A 22672-nucleotide genomic window follows, 5' to 3' on the forward strand; every position below is an offset into this window, starting at 1 on the left:
TGAATTCTCCTTAAACCTATTTCCCAAAGCCATCGCTTGTCCCCTTTTTGCCCTCCTGGTTTCCCTCAAGTATTCTCCTACTGTCTCTATACTCCTCCAGGGATCCACTCAAACCCAGCTGTCTGTACCTGCCATATCCCTCCTTCATTTTCTTGACCAGAGCCTCAATTTCTCTTGACAGGCAGCATTCTCTACGCCTCCCAGCCTTGCCCTTAACAGGAACATACTGTCTGTTTACTCTCATTGTCTCATTTTTACAGGTCTATGGAGGCAATGGCAGATGTGGACAGAGAATCAATCATTCTCAGTAAAGAGGAAGTGTTGGGAAAGGTAACAGCCAAAAGGTAAAAAGGGTGCCTGGCCGTGATGGAATGCATCCCAGGGGCTAAAAGAGATGGCCGGGAAAATAGCAAATGTGTTCATGATAATTCGCGAAAATTTGCTGGACTCTGGGACATATCTGACAGATTGGAAAGCTGCAAATGTGATGCCACTATTTAAAAAAAAACACCCATTAGTTTAACTTCTGTAGTGGAGAAAATGCTTGAACCTCTCAAGGAAGTAGTAGCGAGTTATCTGGGCAGAAACTATCCCATTGAGCAGACACAGCATGGATTCATGAAAGGCAGCTCATGTTTAACGCATTTAGTTGAACTATTTGAGGACATCACAAATGCGTTGGACAAGGGGGACCCGGTGGATGTTGTGTATCTGGATTTCCAGAAAGTAATCGACAAGTTGCCACATGAAAGGCTGCTGTATAAGATAAAGGCTGCACGGCGTTATGGGTAATGTATTAGCAGGGATACAGGATGGGTTAACCAACAAAAAGTAAAGAATGGGGATAAACGGGTGTTTGGATTAGTGTTGGCACTACAACTGTTAACAATTTACACAAATGGTTTGGAGGTGAGGACCAAGTGTACGGTGTCAGAGTTTAGATTTGATACAAAGATGAGGTAGAGCAATGTGTGCAGAGGGCACTGTAAGTCTGCACAGGGATACAGATAGGTTGAGTGAGTGGGTAAGGATCTGGCAGATGGAGGACAATATTGGGAAATGTGCGGTCATCCATTTTGGTCGAACTAACAGCAAACAGGATGATGAAATAGTGAAAACCTGCAGCATGCTGCTGTGCAGAGGGAGCTGGGTGTCCTTGTGCATGAATCGCAGGAAGGTGGTTTGCAGGTGCAGCAGGTAATTAAGGCAGTGAACGGAATATTGTGCTTCCTTGCAAGAGGGATGGTTATGCTGCAGCTATACAGGGTGCTGGGGAGGCCACACCTGGAGTACTGTGTACAGGTTTGATCTCCTTACTTTAGCACTGGAGGGGGTGCAGAGGAGGGTCACTAGTTTGGGCCTGGAGTTGAGAGGGTTGGTGTATGTGGAGAGATTGAGAAAACTGGTTCTATACTCATTGTAATTTAGAAGAATGGAAGGTTGGATGGGGAAAAAAAAACAAAATTATGAAGGGAGTAAGTAAGATAGAAGCAGGGAGTTTATTTTCACCAGGGGTGGGTGAAACTAGAGAACATAGCATCAAAATAAGGTGGAGCAGATTTAGGACTGAGTTCAGGAGTAACTTCTTCAGCTAAAGGGTTGTGAATCTGTGGAATTCCCTGCTGAGTGAAGCAGCTGAGCTATCAACTTTATTTGCCTTTAAGGAACATGAAAGGAATTAAGGGTTATGGTGAGAGAGCAGGAATGTGGAGCTGAGGCCATGAAAAGATCAACCCTGACCTTATTGAATGGCAGAGCAGGTTTGAGGGGTCAGATGAAAGTTTTTGCCTTGTGCCATCAAAATTGACCTTTGAAAAGTTAAGTTTCGAAATTGGATAATCTGGTATATTATTTTCTGTAACTATTTTAAAACTAGTAGAATTATCAGAGAATCCCAGAATCCCAACAGTGTGGAATGAGACCATTCGGCCCATCACATCGATACTGACGCTCAGAGCCTCCTAACCTCCCCCTGTAACGTTGCATTTTCCAGGGCCACCCAACCTACACATCCCTGAACACTACGGGCAATTCAGCCTGGATAATCCAATCTACCCTGCACATCTTTGGACTGTGGGAGGAAACCAGAGAACCCGGATGAAATCCACGCAGACAACCCCAATAAGGTGATCATCCCTTTCTTATTTCCCAGTTCCACCCAAATAACTTCACTGGGCGTACTCCCATGAATATCCTCCCTAAGCACAAACATAATGCTATCCCTAATCAAAAACGCTACTCTCCCTCCTCTCTTGGCCCTGTTTCTATTCTTCCTATAGCATCTATACTCTGAAACATTAAGCTGCCAGTCCTATCCATCCCTGAGCCACGTTTCTGTAATACCCATGATATCCCAGTGCCATGTTCAAAACCATACCCTAAGCCCATCTGCCTTCCCTGTCAGGCCTCTTGCATTGAAATAAATGCAGTGTAACTGCTCAGTCTGACCTCATTCTCTGCTTTGCCCTTGCCTGCCTTGACTATTTGACCTCAGAACTGTACCAGCCTCAGACATACCTCTTTTCTCACTATCTATTTGCAATCACACTCACTCCCTCACTGGTTTAATGCCTCCTGAGTAGCATTAACAAATCTCCCTGCCTCGATATTAGACACCTTCCAAATCAGGTACAATCCATCCTTCTTATGCAGGTCAACTCTACTCCAGAGGAGATCACAATGATGCAAAAACGTGAATCCTTTTTCCACTGCACCAGCTCCTTAGCCACTCATTGAGCACCTCCTCCTCCTCTGTAATATGGACATTTTTCAAGATGTCACCATTTATTTCCCCACATTTTATATCTCCCATGTACTTCTTCACAGTAAACACTGATGCAAAGTACTTGTTTCCCTATCTCGCCCATCGCCTGAAGCCCCACACAAAGACTGCCTTGCTGATCTCTATTTTCTCCTAGTTAGCCTTTTGTTCTTAATGTATTTATAAAAGCCCTTTGGATTATCCTTAACCCTATTCGCCAAAGCTATCTCACGTCCCCTTTTTGCCTCCTGATTTCCCTCTTAATTATACTCCTACTGCCTTTATACTTGAAAATTTTTTGGATTGGAATAAATGCTAAATATTACATCTTGATAAAACAAACCAGGGTAGGACTTACACTCAATAAAAGTAGGACCTTGAGTAGTGATATGGGAACGAAGAGACAGAGGGCTTCACGTCTTGGAAGTTTGTATTACATGTAGACAGGGTGGTTAAGGTGCTTAGCACACTTACCTTCATTGTTCAGACCTTTGAGTACAGGAGTTGGGACGTTATGTTGAGAACGTACAGGATGTTGGAGAGGCCTCTTCTGGAATACTCTGTCCAGTTCTGGTTGTGCTTTTATAGGAAGGATATTATTAAATCGGAGCAGGTTCAGAAGAGATTTACCAGCATGTTGCCATGAATGGAGGGATTGTGTTCTAAGGAGAGGCTGGATAGGCTGGGAAATTTTTCCACTGCAGTGCACGAGGTTGAGGGGTGACCTTATTAGAGGTTTATAAAATCAGAAAGAGCGTAGATAAGGTGAATAGCCGGGGGAGAGGGGGATTCAAAACTCGGGTGCATTCATTTTGAGAAGAAATGAGAAAGGTTTGAGAAAAGACATTAGGGTTTTAAAAAAAAAATTATACGTGTGGAATGAATTTCCAGAGGAAGTGGTAGCTGTGAATACAATTACAATATTTAAAATACATTCAGATAAGTACATAAATAGGAAATATTTGGATGGATGTGGACCAAGCGGAGGCAGGTACAATTAGTTCAGTTTGGAATTATGGTTGGCATGGACTGGTTGGACCACAGGGCCTGTTTCCTTGCTGTATAACATTATGACTCTAATCCTCACTAACTCTAAATTCCTCCATCCTCAACTCTCCTGATCACTGTCACCTCATCCAGCCTCACAACTCTTCCTTATTTATATAATTCCTCACCAGCCACAGAACGCTCCCTATCTCATGTCCTCCAGTTTCTCAAATCTCTGCGATATGTGCCTTTCTTTAGTTCCAGCCTTGAGGATGCCCTCATTCACTCCGATTGGTTGGAAGACAAACTGGTACGGCCTGGTCCTCCAGTACTGCCCTCTGCCTCCTATTGGCCCTAGCTGACATCAATCATCGGGGCCCATTGTGAGGCGAGTGGTGGGATCCTCCCTCTCTCTGCCCTGGGATGAGCTTTAATATTCACAGTCAATGGGGCAGTATCACAGAGCACAGGGTCTGGGGCTATTCAGCCCATTGGGGCTGTACTCTCTCCCTCTGGATATTCTACAAATCTGTCCCAATTCCCTTCCCATTTGCCCATAACCCCCCAAATCTTCCCTTAAAAAGTAAAATTCCAAGTCTGTTTATGAATAACTGCTGAGTCTGTGTCCAGCTGCAATTCAGACTGTTCCAGGTACTCAGAACTTACTGAATAAAATAACATTCACATATTCACATTATTTGCCAATTACCTGAAAATAGTTACTAAAATTGTGACATTGTTAACAATTCCCCTGTCTCTGCAGATTAGATATCCTAGAAACAAATTTGCACCTGGTTAAAATCACTGCTTAACCTTCTCAGCTCCAAGGACAATTATCTGTGCTTCTGCTAGCTCTCCACAAAAGAGGAACACATCTTATTTTCATTTATTAGTGTCATAGAGATGTACAGCACAGAAACAGACCTTTGGTCCAATTTGTCCATGCCAACTAGGAATCCTCAACAAATGGAGCCCCATTTGCCAGCTATAGGTCTGTATCATTGGAAACTCTTCCTATTCATGTACCCAATCGGATGTCTTTCAAATGTTGTAATTGTATCAGCCTCCACTACTTCATCTGGCAGCTCATTCCACACATACACCACACACAGCTTGAAAACTTTGCCCCTTAGATCCGTTTTTAATCTTTGCCCTCTCAACGTAAGCCCATGTGATCTTATCTTGAACCCACCTAACCTGGGGGAGAAAGACACCGGCTGCTCACCTTATTCATGCCCTTCATGATTTTATAAATCTCCATGAAGTCACCTCTCAGTCTTTGACTCTCCAGGGAAATTAACCCTGGCCTATTCAGCCTCTCCCTGTAGCCCAAATCCTCCAACCCTAACAAAGTCTTTGTTAATCTTGTCTGAACTCTTTCAAGATTCACAACATCCTTTCCAGAACAGGGAATTTCGAACTGAAAACATAATTCCTGAAATGGCTTAATCAATGTCCTGTCCAATCACAATTTGACGTCCCAGCTTTTGTACTCAGTGCATTGACCAATAAATATAAGCATACCAAACCCCACCTTCACTAGTCTTCCTACCTGCGACTCTCCTTTCAAGGAACAATGAACCTGCACTCCATGGTCTCTATGTTCAACAACATTCCCAAGGACTTTACCATTAAGTGTACAAGTCCTGCTCTGATTTGCCTTTCCAAAATCCAACAGCTTACATTTGTCTAAATTGAACCCAGTCTGCCATTCCTCGCTCCAATGGCCCATCTGGTCAAGATACTGTTGCATTCTGAACTAACCTTCTTCATTGTCCACGACACCTCCAATTTTGGTGTCTTCTGTAAACCCACTGACCATATCTCATATTCACATCCAAGTCATTTATTTCAGGACCCAATATCCATTCTGCAGGACAATGTTGCTCACAGGCCTCCAGTCTGCAAAGCAACCCTCCATCACCACCCTCTGCCTCCTCCCTTCAAGCCAGTTTTGTATCCAAATGGCTAGTTCTCCCGCCATTTCATGTTGTTATCTAACCTTGCTAACCAGTCTGCTTTGTGGAACATCGTTCAGTGTCCATATAGATAACGTCCACAGTCTGCCTTCATCAATCATCTTTGTCACATCTTCAAAAAAACTCAATCAAGTTAGAGAGAGAGAATTTCCCACACACAAAGCCATGTTAACTATCCCTAATCAATCCTTGTCTTTCCAAATACATGTAAATCCTGTCCCTCAGAATCCCTTCCAACAACTTACCTACCACTGACGTTAGGCTGACTGTTCTCTTGTTCCCTAGCCTTTCCTTACCACCTTTTTTGAATAATGGCACCCAACTTCCAGCACCTCACCTGTCACAAACAATGATATAAATACCTCAGGGAGGGGCACTGCCATCACCTTCCTAGCTTTCCACAAATTTCTGGGATACACCTGATCAGGTCCCAGGGATTTATCAACCTTACTACTGTTTAAGACATCCAGTACTTCCCCCTCTGTAATATGGACACTTTTCAAGTTATCACTATTTATTTCTCCAAACTCTCTAGAATAGAATAGCATAGTATTTCTCCCACCTCCTGTTGTTCCATAGATGGCCTTGTTGATCTTTAAGGGGTCCTATTCTCTGTCCGGTTATTATTTTATCCTTAATGTATTTGTAGAATCTCTTTGGATTCTCCTTAAACTATTTCCTAGAGATATTTCAAGTCCCCTTTTTGCTCTCCTGATTACCCTCGAGTATATTCCTGTAAAAACGTGATTCTGTCCTCCCAATTACTCCGCCACTGCCATATCTGCTCCCAGAAGAAGCAATTCCACTCCAGGACATCCCAGAAAGGTTTCCTCTTTCAAGGACCGGATTTCCCTCCCACTTGATCAACAATGCACTCCAACGCATATCCTCCACTTCCTGTACCTCCGCCTTCCCCCCACCCCTCCAACCACAATAAGAATATAATCCCCCGGTCCTCACCTGCCACCTACTAATCACCATTAACCTCTGCTATGTCCGCTACCTACAGTCAGACCCCACCACCAGGGATATATCTCCCTCCCCAGCCCTTTCTGTCTTCCACAGAGACCATGGGATCTTTGGTGCTGATGTGCTGCCCGACGGATACCTCAGTCACTCACCCTGCCAAATGGCCTAGTGAGATTATCACTAGATGGATAATCCAGACACCCAGAAAACATTCTGGGACCCAAGGTTTGGATCCCGTCACGGCAGAGAGTGGAATGTGAATTCAATAAAAATTTGGAATTAAGAATCTATTAAAGACCATGAATCCATTGTTGATTACTGCGAAAAAAACCCATTAGATTAGCTAATATCCTTCAGGGAAGGATTCTGCCATCCTTACCTGGTTTGGCCTACATATGACTCCAGACCCACAGCAATGTGACCCTTTACTGCCCTTTGAGCCCAGCCAGTGACACCCTCATCCTGTGAATGAATAACAAAGAAGGTCAAGTCTTGTACACAACCATACTATTCTTACAGAGAAGTCATCTCTTAGTAAATTTGCTTCTCAACTCCCTGCTGACTATTGGAGAGTGGGGGGGGGGGGGGGGGTCAATAGTACCATCCCAATAAGGAGATCATCCCTTTCTTATTTCTCAGTTCCACCTGTATAACCTGCCTGGATGTACTCACAGGAATACCCTCTTGAAGCCCAGCTGTAATGTTATCCCTAATCAAAATTACCTCTCCCCCTGCTCTGTTACCCCCTTTCTATCTTTGCTATAGCATCTATATACTAGAACATTAAGCTGCTGGTCCTATCCATCATTAAGTCATGCCTCTGTGTTTGCTATAATATCCCAGTGCGATATTCAAAACCATACCCTGAGCTCCTCTACCCGACCTATCGGGCCTCCTGCATTGAAATAAATGCAGTGTAACTGCTCATTCTGTGCCTTGCCCTTGTCTGCCTTGACTGTTTGACGTCTGAACTGGACCAGCGTCAGACTTAGCTCTTCCTCACTCTCTCTCTGGGTTTACCCATATTCCTTCACTGGTTTAATGCCTCCTGAATAGCACTAGCAACTGTTCCCTTCCAGTGCCAGTACAATCCATCCTTCTGATGGAGGTCAATTCTACCCCACAAGAGATTCCAATGATCCAACAATGTGAACTCTTCTATTCCTATGTCATTGACACCAATAAACAACAGCCTCCCCTCAAAATGGTTATTCTCCCCTTTAAGAATATTCAGCTCCCTCTCTGAGACATCCTTATACAAAAATTACACATTCGAATAATAAACCTTACACTCATCACGTCATCATAAAAGGATTACATGACACATTAAAGGTTTGGGGAGACCTTTTGCGAGAATGCGATGATTCAAAGGAGAATTTTTAAGCAGCAAATGGGATTGATCTGGAACACAATACTCACACACACAATGCGAATATCCAGGTCTGATATACTGAGTAATTCAATTAGAGTTTGGCAGAATATTTACTAAGATTACCATCTGAATGTCCACCTGTAATATCCTGTAATACAAGTTTATAAAATCTGTCACTACCAGTTCAAGTTAGAAACCCACACCATTCCCTCCTTGTGGCCCAGGATGACTGTACATATTACCCTTGAGGACATCAGCAGTCAACTCAGGGGGAAATCTGTGGGTTTCTAGGAGATTCCAACTTGAGATCTCATGTGACTGAACACAGCAGTTCTTTGACACGTTGGAGAAAATGACCCAAGCGTCAGTGAGATATGGGGATCAAGAATGACTTTCTTTTCTTTCATTCCGTGCTGCCGCTCTGCCTCATCAATAAGACATGGGTGTGAAAGGCGAATGCCTAACGATGGGCAAGTTGTCTCCATCCTGACCAATGGGGAGGAAGATCCTCCCAATCACTCCAAAGCGTATCCCAAAAAAGATAGCAACTCTGTCTGCTTCCCACTGCCCAGTGCTCCCAGTAAATGTTTGGATGAATGGGAAGGGGGGATATCTCCTAGAAAAGGCATAACTGTAAAGGTCTAAGAGGATTATGAAAAGTGAGAGATGTACAGGAGAAGGGGCAACAAGTTGCCAGATGGGGTGTAACTTGGGAAAATGGGAAGTTGCTCATTTTGGAGGAGATACTAAAAGAACAAAGTACTATTTAAATGGTGGAAACTGTAGAAAGCTGCACAAAGGGACCAGGGGTAATTGTTCAGGAAACACAGAAAGCTACCACACAGTTATAACAGGGAATCAGGAAGGGGAATGGAATGTTTTGTTTCAAAGGTTCTCAGTCTGAGAGTTTGGAGTATATACCTGAGAGTAACGTGTGTAAGTGCTGGTGAGACCACCATATCTGCAATAATGAGAGCAGTTTTGGTCCCTTTAGATAAGGAAATGTGTCACTTTATTGGAGGCATTTCAGGGAAGATCCAATGAGATGATCCCTGGTTTGGAGGGATTATCTTTTAAATAAAGGCTGAAAAGATTGGGACTCTACTCACTGGATTTTGGAGAAAGAGAGGTGATCTCATTGAGACAGATGGGATTCTTCAGGGGTTTGACAGGATAAATACAGAGAGGATGTGTCTGAGGGTAAATACTGAGAGAGGAGTCTGAAACCAGATTCTGAGTCACGGAATCAAGGGTTCTGTTTTTTATTCAAGTTTAAGGCGACACAGACACGGGTAAGGGATTTCAGTAGCAATGGAGCTGGGGTGAGGTGGAGAAAAGCAACGTTTAAGAGATTGGAATTCCTGGTGTTGTGATTGTGTGGATGTCTGATCAGAAGGTCACCTTGGGGTCAGATATAACAGCAATATTGTGAAGAGAGTCATTCTGCCTCAGAGAGTTCCCAGTGGGAGGGAGGGGCTCAGTAGAAAGGTAAAGGTAAGGCAACGGGTTTAACCGTGACAATGTTTCATTGGAGGAAATTGCAGCTAATCGAGTAGCAGGAATGTGATAAGCAGTTTGATAACTGAGTAACAATGGAGTAATGGAGAGGGATGATGGGGAGGGAGAGCTGGGCATCGTCAGTGTACATATCAAGCCTAACACAGTGTTTTTGGACGATATCACCTCCTGGCACTATGTACGTGAGATACAGGAGAGATCAAGGATAGATCGTTGAGGGACACCAAATGCAAGGAATTCAGAAAGGGAAGGGAGAGTGGAGATGGAGCAGGATTTTCCAACAATGGTGAGGTCAAATATTAGTTTTTCACAGAATGGGAGAGAAGGACATAACCAAAAAAGACCAACAGACAGAACAAGGAACAATATCTATGAATTGGCGAGGGGGGGTGATGAGGCGGCAGCGGAGGAAAGAGAGTTAGAAAGTGAGTTTAGCGAGATTAGGGAAAAGGGTCAAGGTGAGCTCTGATAAGGCTTGACAAGAGACTGGAGAAAGATGTAGGTTTAGGACAAAAACCAGGAACACCATGTGAGGCAGTTTGGATCAGTGGGCTAGTGGGAGGGAGAGAAGCAGCAGATCTGATTATCTCAGTCTTAGTGACAGAGAAACTCCATGTGCACCTCTCTCTTTGTTGGAGAGAAGGATGGAGGAGTCAGGATGATGGACAGTGTTTTACATAGAAACAAAACCAGGGTTAGTGATATTTAAAATGAGTGAACAAACCTGATGTATTTAGCTTTTATCCAGAATATTAAAACAAACGACTGAAGTCCTGGTTCGAATCCCGTCTTGGCAGATGGTGGAATCTGAATTCAAGAAAAAAAAAAGTGTTAGGAATCTCCTGATCTCCATGGAACCATTGTCAATGGCGAAAAAAATCCTACCAACCTGACAGCGGCCCAGCCAGCTGCTCACTGTACTAATCACTGCAAAGTCTCAACACAGGAATGAAACTGGATGGACCAGTTGGCAACTAACAAGTCACCAGAAATTACAACCACAGAATCAGCACTCTCAATGTTCCATCGCCCTCCTCACTAACATATGGTGTTTGGTGCCAAAATGTGGAGAGCTGTCTCACAGACTAGTCAAGGAACAGCCTGCCATAGTCATACTCACGGAATCATCCCTTACATACAATGACCAGACACCACCATCACCATCCCTAGATATCGAGAGTGTGGTGCTGGAAAAATACAGGCAGCATCCGAGGAGCAGGAGAATCGATGTTTCGAGCCGAGGCCCTTCATCAGCCTGACCTGCTGTGCTTTTCCAGCACCAGACTCTTGACTCTGATCTCCAGCATCTGCAATCTTCACTTTCTCCTGAAATCTCTGGATATGTCCTGCCCCACCAGAAGGACAGACCAAGCAGAGGTGGTGGCACAGTGGTGTACAGACAGGGAGGATTTGCCCTGGGATTACACAGCATTGGCCCCGGAGACCAGGAAGTCTCATGGCTCCTGCTGATTACCACATCCCCTCCTCCCTTGGCTGATGGATCAGTTCTCCTTCATGTTGAACAACATTTGGAGGAAGCACTGAGGCAATAAAATGGTGTCAAACGTACTCTGGGTACAGGATTTCAATGTCCATAATCAAGACGAGCCTTGCAACAGAATTACTGACTGAGCTGGCCAGGTCCTAAAGGACATAGCTGCTCAACTGAGTCTGCAGTGGGTGGTGAAGGAACCAACAAGAGGGAAAAACATACTTAATCTCATTGTTATGAATTGACAAGCTGCAGATACATCTGTCCATGACAGTATCAGTATGCGCGACCATCACACATTCTTTTGGAGACAAAGTCTTGCCTTAAAGTTGAGACAAACCTCCATTGTGTTGAGTGACACTATCACCATTCTAAATGGGACAGACTTTGAAGAGATGTAGCATCTCAGACTGGGTATCTCTGAGGCACTGTGGGACATCAACTGCAGCAGAACTGTACTCCAGCACAATCTGTAATCTCATGGGTTTGTAAATCCTGCTCTCACCCATCACAATGGACAGGAAAGGAGGGCATGCCATGAGCAGCACCAGGCAGACTTAAAAATGAAGTGCCAACCTGGTGAAGCTATCAAACAGAACTATCTGCATATCAAACAGCATCAGCAGCAAGCAACAGAGCTAAGTGATCCTACATCCAATGAACAGATCGGAGCTCTGCATTTCTGCCACACCCAGTTGTGAACGGTGATGGACAATTTAAACAACTCACTGGAGGAAGCATCACAGAAATCCCCACCCTTACTGATGGAGGGGCCTCACATACCCATGTACCAGATAAGATGACAGCATCTTCAGCAATCTGCAGCCAGAAGTGCAAAGTGGGATGATCCATCTCAGCCTTCTCCAGTGGTTTCTAACATCACAGATGTGAGTTTTAAACCAGTTCGATTCAGTTTGAATCACATCAAGAAATGGTTAAGTAGTGCAAAGGCTACTGGCCCTGCCAATATTCTGGCAATAATACTGATGGCTTGTGCTCCAAAACTTGCCACCCACCAAGCCAAGTACCGCTCCAGCACTGGCAGCTACCGACAATGTGGAACATTGCCCAGGGATGTTCAACACAAAAACACAGGGCAATCCCCATCTATCAGTCCACACTCGACCAGCAGTAAAGTGATGGAAGATGTCATCAACAGTGCTACCAAGCAGCAGCTACTCAGCAACAGCCAGCTGAGTGACACTCATTTTAGGCTCCACCAGGGCCACTCAGCTCCCGATTGTGTTACCGCCCTGATTCACAACCTGGCAACCAGCTAAATCCCAGAGGTGAGGTGAGTGTGATAACTCAGTCCCACTCCAAGACCACTATTTCTAGCTGATTACACCCTTGTGTCAGCTCATACACTTTCATCCACTTTGTGTTATCTCCAGACTTCATTTTCCAAACACACTCAGGCCCAGCTTCCCACATTCAACCTCCCTGTAATCTCAAGAAAGTCTAAATCTCTGCTTGTTGATTCATCAAAAGGCTCCTAATTATAATCAACAGCATACAGCCATAGGGATGTACAGCAAGGAAACAGACCCTTCGGTCCAACCCGTCCATCCCGACCAGATATCCCAACCCAATCTAGTCTCACCTGCCAGCACCTGGCCAATATCCCTCAATTTAAAATTTTCACACTTGATTTAATTCCTGGCTGTGATCATCCTAGCTCCCTGCACCACACACACTTTGAGACCTCGACGACCCATTTTCTTCGAGACTCCCAACCATTTGTTAATTAAGTACTTCACCTGTGTGGCTGTTTCTACAGTTGCTGAAGCAGCATGATCTGAAATTCGCAAAAACCTCATAGGTTTGCTTTCCACCTTTAAGACATCCCTCAAAACCTGCTTTTTGGCAATTTGGTCACCTGACCTAATATCTCCATCTCTGGCCTTATGTCTAAAGTTCTCAATAGTATTTTTGTGAAATTATAAGCATGATGATAAAACTACAAACTGTTCTTGATTTGGACATTATCTTCAAATCATCACTGTTGCTGTAATGAATACTCTGTAATGTCTCTTACCCAACCACATTGTGAGAGCACCTTCACCACACAAACTGCAGCTGTACAAGAAAGTCAAACATCACCCTCTCCACAGGCAACAGGGTTTTGGCATTAATCACTGGTATCTGTGGAAGGAGAAACACAGTTGATGTTTCAGGGAGTGGAAAATGGATTACAGGGAATGAAAAGAGTGCAGAATTTGATAGTCAGAAATGGAAGGAAAATACACTTGCTTGTTGGAAAAAATAATTCTTGACTGTAAAAAATATTCAAGAAAAAAGTAATCTGATAATAGAGCAGCACATGGTCAGGGGCTGGGCTGCAGTGAATAACTCATTTACAAAGTGTGAGAGACGATTTCGGTACAAACACTTGAGATGTGCATGACCCCAGAGTCTAAGGGGAATAGAGCCATAGGGGTAGGGTAAAACATGCTTCTCTGTAATAAAAGACGAGACATCTGCTGCTACGGATTGATAAGACCACTCACATTGACATAGTAGAAAAACAAGTCCTTGATTAATAGGACCACTAACTCTGACAGAGAAGAATAAGTCCTTGACTGATAAGACTACAGGGTAAGAAAAAAACAACTCGGGAGACATCTGCTATAGACTTTAAGATAAGGATGTAGAATGGAAAATTACTGAACGGTTTAGAATGTGAACCTCGTGACTCTTAAGAGCCACAGAGGGGAGGGTCTTGTCCTGTATTTAATCAGAAGACATTGTTAGCCTCGGCGCGCTTTTCTCAGAAGGGTGCCCAACTCTGCAGACTTGCTAATAAAACTTTGTTTTCCTGAATTTGTCTAGAGCGATTATTGAGAAGCGATTTTCGTTTCGAACAAACTTGGGGGCTCGTCCGATCAACACTCCGGCCGCGAGGGGGGCTGAGGAAGGACATCGGAGAAGGTGCACCCTGCCGAGTTCGGCAGTCCCTGATTCCTTGCTTGTCGCCCCGCGCGGCTTGAGCGAGTGATATCCGGAAGGCTCAGGAGAACAAAGGAGGGGTGTGGCCGAGGCAGTGGGGACGGTTAACGATCGAGTAATTTCGGTGCACCGAACCCAGGTAAGAAAAGACTTGCGGGAACCGTCTTTCCGGAGGACTGGGGACCTGCGGCGTGCCTGTAGATTTTTCTACAGAGACCTGGGACTCAGGAATCTAGAGACCGGGGCTCGTCTGTGCAAGATTTTGCAGAGACCGTGTTTGCGGAGGAACGTGGACCTATGGGGTGCCTGTAGATTTTTCTACAGAGACGTGGGACACAGGAATCCAAAGACCGGGGGTGCCTGCAAAGGGACCTGGGCGATCACGGAACTGAAGGTCCGGGAATTGGCTAAATAGTGATAGATTATCACGGGATAGTACAGGGATCTCCAATTTTACAAAGTCCTCGGCAATGGGAAGTAAGGGATCCAAGGCGGATCAGGGAGAGGTAGGCTTGAGCGTAGACAATGAAAAACACCCCGGGGTACCTGCCGATAGTCCGTTAGGCATAATGTTAAATAATTGGGGTCAGGGTAGGGGAAAAGGAAAATCTAGACAGAAGATGGTGAAATACTGTCGAACGTGGTCCCAAAAACCTATTCAGGGAGACTCAGTGTGGTGGCCTAAATTCGGCACTGATGAAGACTGGGTCCGGCAAGCTCTAATTTTATATGTCACTTCCAAACCTAATGTTACTCGGGAGGAAAGTGATTACGCCCTTTGTTGGCTACCAGTCGCACTATCTTGCAAAAGGAAGGTAGCCAATGAAGACTCGAAAGGGCAGAAAGATTGGGAACCTTTAGATCACTTACCGCCGCCCTACGTGACCCCGTCTGCCCCGCAAAATAGTCCTTCGGGTGGCGACGATTCAGGGGAAGGGGAAAAAAGCGGGGAGGAACCACCCGGTGCCTCAGGAGTACAGACTAGATCTCAAGCTGAAAAGAGTCACAGACGAAACTCTGTCCCGATTGCAAGAATGAATCCACTCCGGGAAGTGCCCATGGGAGGCGCGGAAGGAGGGACGGGATATGTGAACGTCCCCTTAACGAGTACTGAAGTACGGAATTACAAGAGGTAGATGAAGGGCCTCCTGGAGGACCCCATGGGCCTGGCTGAACAATTAGATCAGTTCCTGGGGCCAAATACTTACACGTGGGATGAGATGTATTCCATCATGGGAACATTGTTCTCTAGCCAGGAGCGACAGATGATACGACAAGCTGCGCTGTTGGTCTGGGAGAGAGAGGGAGGAGCAGGAGGGGAGCAGAAATTTCCCCTCACCGACCCCGAGTGGGATAAGCAAACGGAAGAAGGAAGACGCAACATGAGGGACATGCGGGAATATTGGATAAAAGGAATAAGGCAGGCAGCCCCGAAGGGGCACAATTTTACCAAGGCCTTTGGGAATAATCAAAACCCGGAAGAAACCCCTACAGACTTCCTAGACAGGATTAGGAAGAACTTGCAGCAGTTCGCTGGGGTGGACCCTGAGACGGAAGTGGGACAGCAACTCATACGGGTAGAGTTTGTATCAAAAGCCTGGCCAGACATACGAAAGAAGTTAGAGAAACTGGATGATTGGGATAGTAAACCTCTGAGTGAACTACTACGGGAGGTGCAAAAGGTGTTTGTGAGAAGGGACGATGAGAAGCAAAAGAAGGCGACAAAGATAATGATGCAGACGGTGCAACAAGTGACAGCTGGAAGGAGGGAAAAGGGGGAGCCGTGGCAGGAACAGGAAAGGGGAGAGTCGTGGCAAGAGCAGAGGAAAAGAGGACCGGGGCCGGAACAAAGGAAGGGTGGAGGAACTCGAGGCCGCGACAGGGAAACGAGGAGGATACTCAGATGTTACTACTGTAATGAAGAGGGACATTTTAAGCGAGAGTGCCCCCGCTACAAGAGGGAAGTGCGGTCGTACGCCCTGATGGAGGAAGATTAGGGAGGTCGGGGGTTCCTACCCTTGGGGCAAAAGGACTATCGACAGGAACCCCTGGTAAACTTGAAAGTAGGGCCCCAAGGGTCGGAGATTACATTTATGGTGGACTCGGGAGCCGAAAGATCAAGTATAATCCAAATACCCCCCGGCGCCCGAGCAGGAAGAACAGTTATGGGGGTATCTGGCATTGGAGGAAAGACATTGCAAGTCCCAGTCGTGGAGGACGTGGAAATTGGGTATGAACACAGAACTACTAAACGAGACCTCCTTCTACTGCCATCGGCGGGGTTTAATTTGTTAGGAAGAGACTTGCAGGTCAAACTAGGGATCGGAACGGTACCAAGTAACGGGGAAATGGTGGTAAGGTTGTTCGCCCTCACCGAAGAAGACGATCAACAGATAGACCCGGGAGTTTGGTACCGAGAGGGGAACAGAGAGGGTCTAAACATCAAACCTCTCCAAATCACCATGTTACCAGGAAGAGGCCCGGTAAGAAGGAAACAGTACCCGATTGCTATGGAAGGACGGGAAGGGTTACAACCTGTGATAGAAAGATTAATCACAGATGGATTACTGGAGGAATGTATGTCCCCTTTCAATACTCCAATACTCCCTGTGAGAAAGCCGGATGGGACGTATAGGCTGGTGCAAGACTTGCGGGGGTTGAATGAAGTAGTCCAGGCTAGATACCCGGTGGTGCCCAATCCCTACACGTTAATGAGTAAAATTCCCCCCGAACATGAATGGTTCAGCGTAATAGATCTGAAGGATGCCTTCTGGAGTTGCCCCCTTGATGAAGAAAGTTGGAACCTTTTTGCATTTGAATGGAGAATCCCTTCACAGGACGAAAGCGACAGTTAAGATGGACAGTCTTGCCGCAGGGATTCACGGAGTCACCCAACTTGTTTGGACAAATACTGGAGCAGATCTTAGGAGGATTTCGGTGTAACGCGGAGAATCAATTGCTCCAATATGTCGATGATCTCTTACTCTCAGGACCAAGAGAAGAGGAGGTACGAGCAGACACCGTTGCGCTGCTGAACTTCCAGGGGAAACAGGGCGTACGCGTCTCCAGGTCAAAACTCCAGTTTGTGGAGCAAGAAGTAAGATATCTGGGCCATCAGGTCAGTAAGGGGCATCGCCGTATCACACCAGAACGAATATCGGGGATTACGGGTATGCCAATACCCAGGATGAAGAAGGAAATCAGACAATTCCTGGGGCTAGTAGGGTATTGCCGGATATGGATTGAAAGTTACACCACTCTAGTAAAGTTTTTGTACGACAAACTGGGACAAGAAGAACAAAAGCTGGACTGGTCAGATGAGGAGGAGCAGCGATTTAATATTCTTAAAAATAAACTGATCCGAGCTCCTGTATTGGCTTTACCCACCCTGAAGGAACCGTTCCAGTTATATGTTAATAGCGCCGGCGGAATTGCCCAAGGTGTGCTTACCCAGCTGCGGGCAGGGAAACGTCAGCCGGTTGCATTTTTGTCAAAAATGTTAGACCTCGTGTCACGTGGGTGGCCGACCTGTATATAGGCAGTGGCAGCTACGGCAATGTTAGTAGAAGAGGCCCGGAAACTTACCTTTGGAGGAAGAATCACAGTATACTCCCCACATTCGGTTAGTACCATACTGGCTCAAAAGGCTCACCGCTGGTTAACAGACTCTCGCATCCTGAAGTATGAGACGATTTTGATGACCGGAGACGATCTCAATTTTGCAAAAGATCTCAGTTGCAACCCTGCCCAGTTTCTATATGGACGTCCTGTAGATGGGGAACAGGAGCATGATTGCGTGGAATTTGTAGACTTACAGACCAAAATCCGAGAGGACCTGCAAGAGGCCCCGCTGGGTGAAGGACAGGAACTGTACATCGACGGGTCCTCCCGGTGCATCAGAGGGGTACGGTACAGTGGCTATGCTGTCGTAGATGGCGCAACAAAACGGACGATCGAGTCCGGACGACTGCCCGGGAAGTGGTCAGCCCAATCCTGTGAGTTGTACGCCCTCCAGAGGGCCCTGAAGTTATTGGAAGGGAAAGTGGGGACCATATATACTGACTCAAAGTATGCATACGGAATCGTTCATACTTTCGGGAAAATCTGAAAAGAGCGAGGATTGATAACTTCCCGGGGAAAAGAATTAGCTCACGAACAAATGATCAGCCTAACGTTGGAAGCCCTGGCGTTGCCTACAGAACTCGCAGTAGTCCATGTACCCGGTCACCAGAAGGGGTCGAAACCGGAAGCGGTGGGAAACCGGCTGGCAGACGAGGAAGCCAAGCGGGCAGCGGTCGAAAAACGCGTCCAATTATTAACATTAATACCGTTGAGGGAAGGGCTCGCTAAACAACCCGTCTTCACCCAGGGGGAGATTGATAAAATGGATCAATTGGGTGCCCGGCTAGAAACTAACGGGAAGTGGACGGTTCCTGATGGGAGACAAGTACTAAACAAACGGAGTATTCTGCACCGATTACATCATCAGACCCACTGGGGGGTGCAAGCTATGTGTGACACGATCCTGAGAGACTATGTATGTAGGGGGATATACACGTTAGCCCAACAAGAAATAGTCGGATGCCCCACTTGCCAGCGAATTAACAAGAAAGCCATGCGTTCTATGCCAGCTGGTGGTCAGCCCCTCGCAATTAGGCCATTCCAGAGGATCCAAATTGACTTTACAGACTTACCCCCAGTACAGAGATGGAAGTATCTGCTAGTAATAGTAGACCATTTCACTCACTGGGTAGAGGCTTTCCCAACCGCCAAAGCCGGTGCACCAACCGTGGCCCGACGATTGTTAGAGAACATAATCCCGAGATATGGCATAATGGAATCTATCGACTCAGACTGCGGGACACATTTTGTTTCTAGGCTACACCATTTGATCTGTACTGCCCTGGGTATCCAATGGAAATTCCATGCACCCTGGCATCCCAAGAGCTAGGGTCGAGTTGAGAGAATGAATGGCACACTCAAGACCTAATTGACTAAGCTGATGTTAGAAACTAAGTTACCATGGCCAAAGTGCCTTCCCATTGCCCTATTGAGAATACGTACAGCACCTCGCCGGGATATCGGGGTCTCCCCCTATGAGATGCTGTTCGGATTACCATATTGGAGTAAGGTTGATGGGTGTCCCACTCTACAAGGGGGAGATGTATTTGTCAGAGACTATTTACTGGTCTTATCCCGTTCTTTTGCAGAACTCCGGAGGAAGGGTCTCCTGGCTCAGACTCCGCCGCTCAACTTCCTCTTGCATAAGGTGGAGCCCGGAGATTGGGTACTTGTAAAGACCTGGAAGGCCGAAAAGGTCCAGCCACAGTGGGAAGGACCGTTCCTGGTCCTGTTAACAACTGAAGCCGCTGTTCGGACAAAAGAAAAAGGGTGGGCGCACGCATCGAGGATAAAGGGGCCTATTCTGCCAGAAGGAGAGAGTACTTGGACATGCGGGCCAGGGGACAAGCCGTTGGTGGTAAAGCTGAAAAGACAGCGACAATGAACTCTACCTGGACTGTATTGATGGGGATATTGATCAGTTTACTCCTGTATGTGGGGAAGGGTGAGGGGAGATGTGACAAATGTCGGACTACGGTGAGGCTTGGGAGTCAGATCTATTCGGGGTCATTTGTGTCTCACTCCCATTTGAACGATTGGTGTTACGATGTGAATGCACGGCAAGAATGTTGGGAGGGTGGAAAACCCTATTATCAGGTGTATAATAAAGGGTACGGTGGCAAAGCCCTTGGATGCCCTAACAATGACCGCTGGGTGTGTGTTAACAAAGCTGGGCAGTGGGGGCTACCCTCTGTGTTGCTCGAAGAACATGTGGACAGGGTCAGGGAGACATTAGTACAGAACATTAAACGGAAGTTAGAGAAAGAGCGCGACCGTCAAAGGACGGTCGTTGTCTCCAAGGTGCCGTCTATATACAAGGAGGTAGAAGAAAAGATCAAACTCCCCGAAGTAACACAGAACCTGTTTATTGATCTTACGTCGAGGATAGCCACCGTGTTAAATATTAGCAATTGCTGGGTTTGTGGGGGGCCACATATGACTGAACAATGGCCGTGGTCTGGTCAAAGCTTAGATATATGGGAGTTGCTTCAGTATAATTGGACACATGTCAATGAAAGGAAAGGGCAGGTGTGGAGACTGACTAACAGCCCGGAAGGCCAGTTCTGTGTTGAAGGGAAAGGGAAGGTTGAGGTGGGTATCGGCCCCTGTCAGAGTGTGTTGAATGCAACCACACAAGTCTGGTGGCCTGAGGATATCACATGGTACATTGCTAAACAGGAGAACCGCAATTGTGTGAGGCTGAGCGATGACTCTCGGTTTTGGAATTGTAGCGGCACCGGCCCTTATGAGGGCATCCCTGGGATAAAAGAGGTGTGGAATGGAGTTGCGAAACGGGGGGCCTGCCCCAGATGGCCTATTCTGGATATGCGGTAATCAGGCATATGCCAAGTTGCCCATCGGATGGGCTGGGGTATGTTTCCTGTGTCTAGTTAGACCAGAGTTCTTCTTATTACCCCGGGAGGAAGGCCACGACTTGGGGGTTAAACTATTTGACTCCCTGCGGAGGCCAACAAGGGATATCCAAGTTGGTGATTGGGGGGATGAATGGCCACCGGCCCGTATTATTGAATACTATGAGCCTGCTACATGGGCACAGGACGGATCATGGGGATACCGTACTCCTATCTATATGTTAAATCGAATTATCAGGCTCCAAGCAGTCGTAGAGGTCATTACTAATCAGACCGCCCTGGCCCTGGAGTTGCTGGCTAAGCAGCAGAATCAGATGAGGGCTGCTATATACCAAAACCGGCTTGCCTTGGATTATCTGTTGGCCTCGGAAGGGGGCGTGTGCGGGAAGTTTAACCTGACTAACTGCTGTCTGAAAATTGACGATAATGGTAAAGCGGTTTTGAAGATTCCCGATAAAATTCGGAAACTGGCCCATGTGCCGGTTCAATCCTGGCGTCCTCTTGGTAGCATCGGATGGTAGGATGGTCTCTTAGGTGGTAGTTGGTGGTGCTGGTGTTACTGGTGGCTGGGGGGGGGGCGTAATGCTTTTACTCATCTTACCCTGCCTGACCCCCTGTGTTCAATCTTTAATCCAGAAAAATATTTCCCAACTCCAGGCAGTGGCGATACCCCAACATGGAACGCAGGAACTTAAGGTGCTGTTGCTGTGAAAGACCAAGGATTTCCCGGGCCCTTGATGAGAGGAGGCTTATCTTTGTCATGCACATCCTAAAAAAAGGGTGGAATTGTGAGAGACGATTTCGGTCCAAACAACTGAGGTCTGCATGACCTCAGAATCTAAGGGGAATAGAGCCATAGGGGTAGGGTAAAACATGCTTCTCTGTAATAAAAGACGAGACATCTGCTGCTACGGATTGATAAGACCACTCACATTGACATAGTAGAAAAACAAGTCCTTGATTGATAAGACCACTCACACAGAATAGAAAAACAAGTCCTTGATTAATAGGACCACTAACTCTGACAGAGAAGAATAAGTCCTTGACTGATAAGACTACAGGGTAAGAAAAAAACAACTCGGGAGACATCTGCTATAGACTTTAAGATAAGGATGTAGAATGGAAAATTACTGAACGGTTTAGAATGTGAACCTCGTGACTCTTAAGAGCCACAGAGGGGAGGGACTTGTCCTGTATTTAATCAGAAGACATTGTTAGCCTCGGCACGCTTTTCTCAGAAGGGTGCCCAACTCTGCAGACTTGCTAATAAAACTTTGTTTTCCTGAATTTGTCTAGAGCGATTATTGAGAAGCGATTTTCGTTTTTAACACAAAGGATCTATAAAAGTAATAATACAGGACTAAACAGACCAGAAATATACCCATGGTTCGAGACTGAGGAAGCTAGATATTGACAAAGTGGTGATGAGGGAGCCCAGAGGTGAATCAGAGCAGTATTGGCTGCTATGATCCTGAAGACTCTATGCCAGAGAAAGGCTGCACAAGCGCCTGGCTGCACCTTGCCCCCTACAAAGATGGCGGCAGCGCACGTGTCCCGAATAAAGATGGCGGCGCTCACTCACACCTGCAGCCGCGCTGAGGCAATTCCCCATTTACTGCAAACACGGGACTGGGACGTTCAAATTTGTGTTTTCCGACGTGCACAATTTGTTTGTCAAACCTCTCCGCTCATAGCAACAGTTTTTCTCTCGTTTCCTGTTTATTTCTTTCCTTACCGTATCCTTTCTCTCCATAACTTGCCGAGCATTCATTACAGCGACTCTGCGCCACGCGAGAGGGTGATCACATGGTTTAGTTTAGCTCCGCCTTTCATTCACTTTGATTAGTTGGAGGACCAACATCCTGCTAGGTCATCCAGCTCCACCCACCGTCCTTTCATTGGTCCGGTGCTGACATCAATCACCCGGGGTCCCTTTGGTGGCTCGAGCATGCGCAGTGCGTCCTGCTTGAGCTGATATGTTGGGTAATGTGATGGGAGAGTTTACTGAGGGTAAGAATTCCCTTTGTGTGAGCTCTGCAGTAGATTTCCTTTATTCATGGAGGGAATTGCCTTCCTACTCATGACTGTATAGCTGTGATTGATGAATCAATGCCACCTGAATCAGTACATAAACACCCCATTTTCATTCCT

General features: G+C 46.2%; 1 long non-coding RNA gene across 1 annotated transcript; it reads right to left on the reverse strand.

Moving 5' to 3' along the window:
* Window positions 1–7114: 7114 nt before the first annotated feature.
* Window positions 7115–13249, reverse strand: LOC148135897 (uncharacterized). The gene is made up of 4 exons (XR_015754946.1): window positions 13117–13249; window positions 10311–10393; window positions 8118–8216; window positions 7115–7158 (listed from the first exon to the last, which is right to left on the reverse strand). It is a non-coding gene; the product is annotated as an uncharacterized LOC148135897 (long non-coding RNA).
* Between the last annotated feature and the right edge of the window lie 9423 nt (window positions 13250–22672).

Source organism: Chiloscyllium plagiosum, unplaced genomic scaffold, assembly GCF_037043375.1.
Source record: "Chiloscyllium plagiosum isolate Xiang-an unplaced genomic scaffold, Cpla_swu_hap1 HiC_scaffold_48, whole genome shotgun sequence".
Taxonomy (NCBI): domain Eukaryota; kingdom Metazoa; phylum Chordata; class Chondrichthyes; order Orectolobiformes; family Hemiscylliidae; genus Chiloscyllium; species Chiloscyllium plagiosum.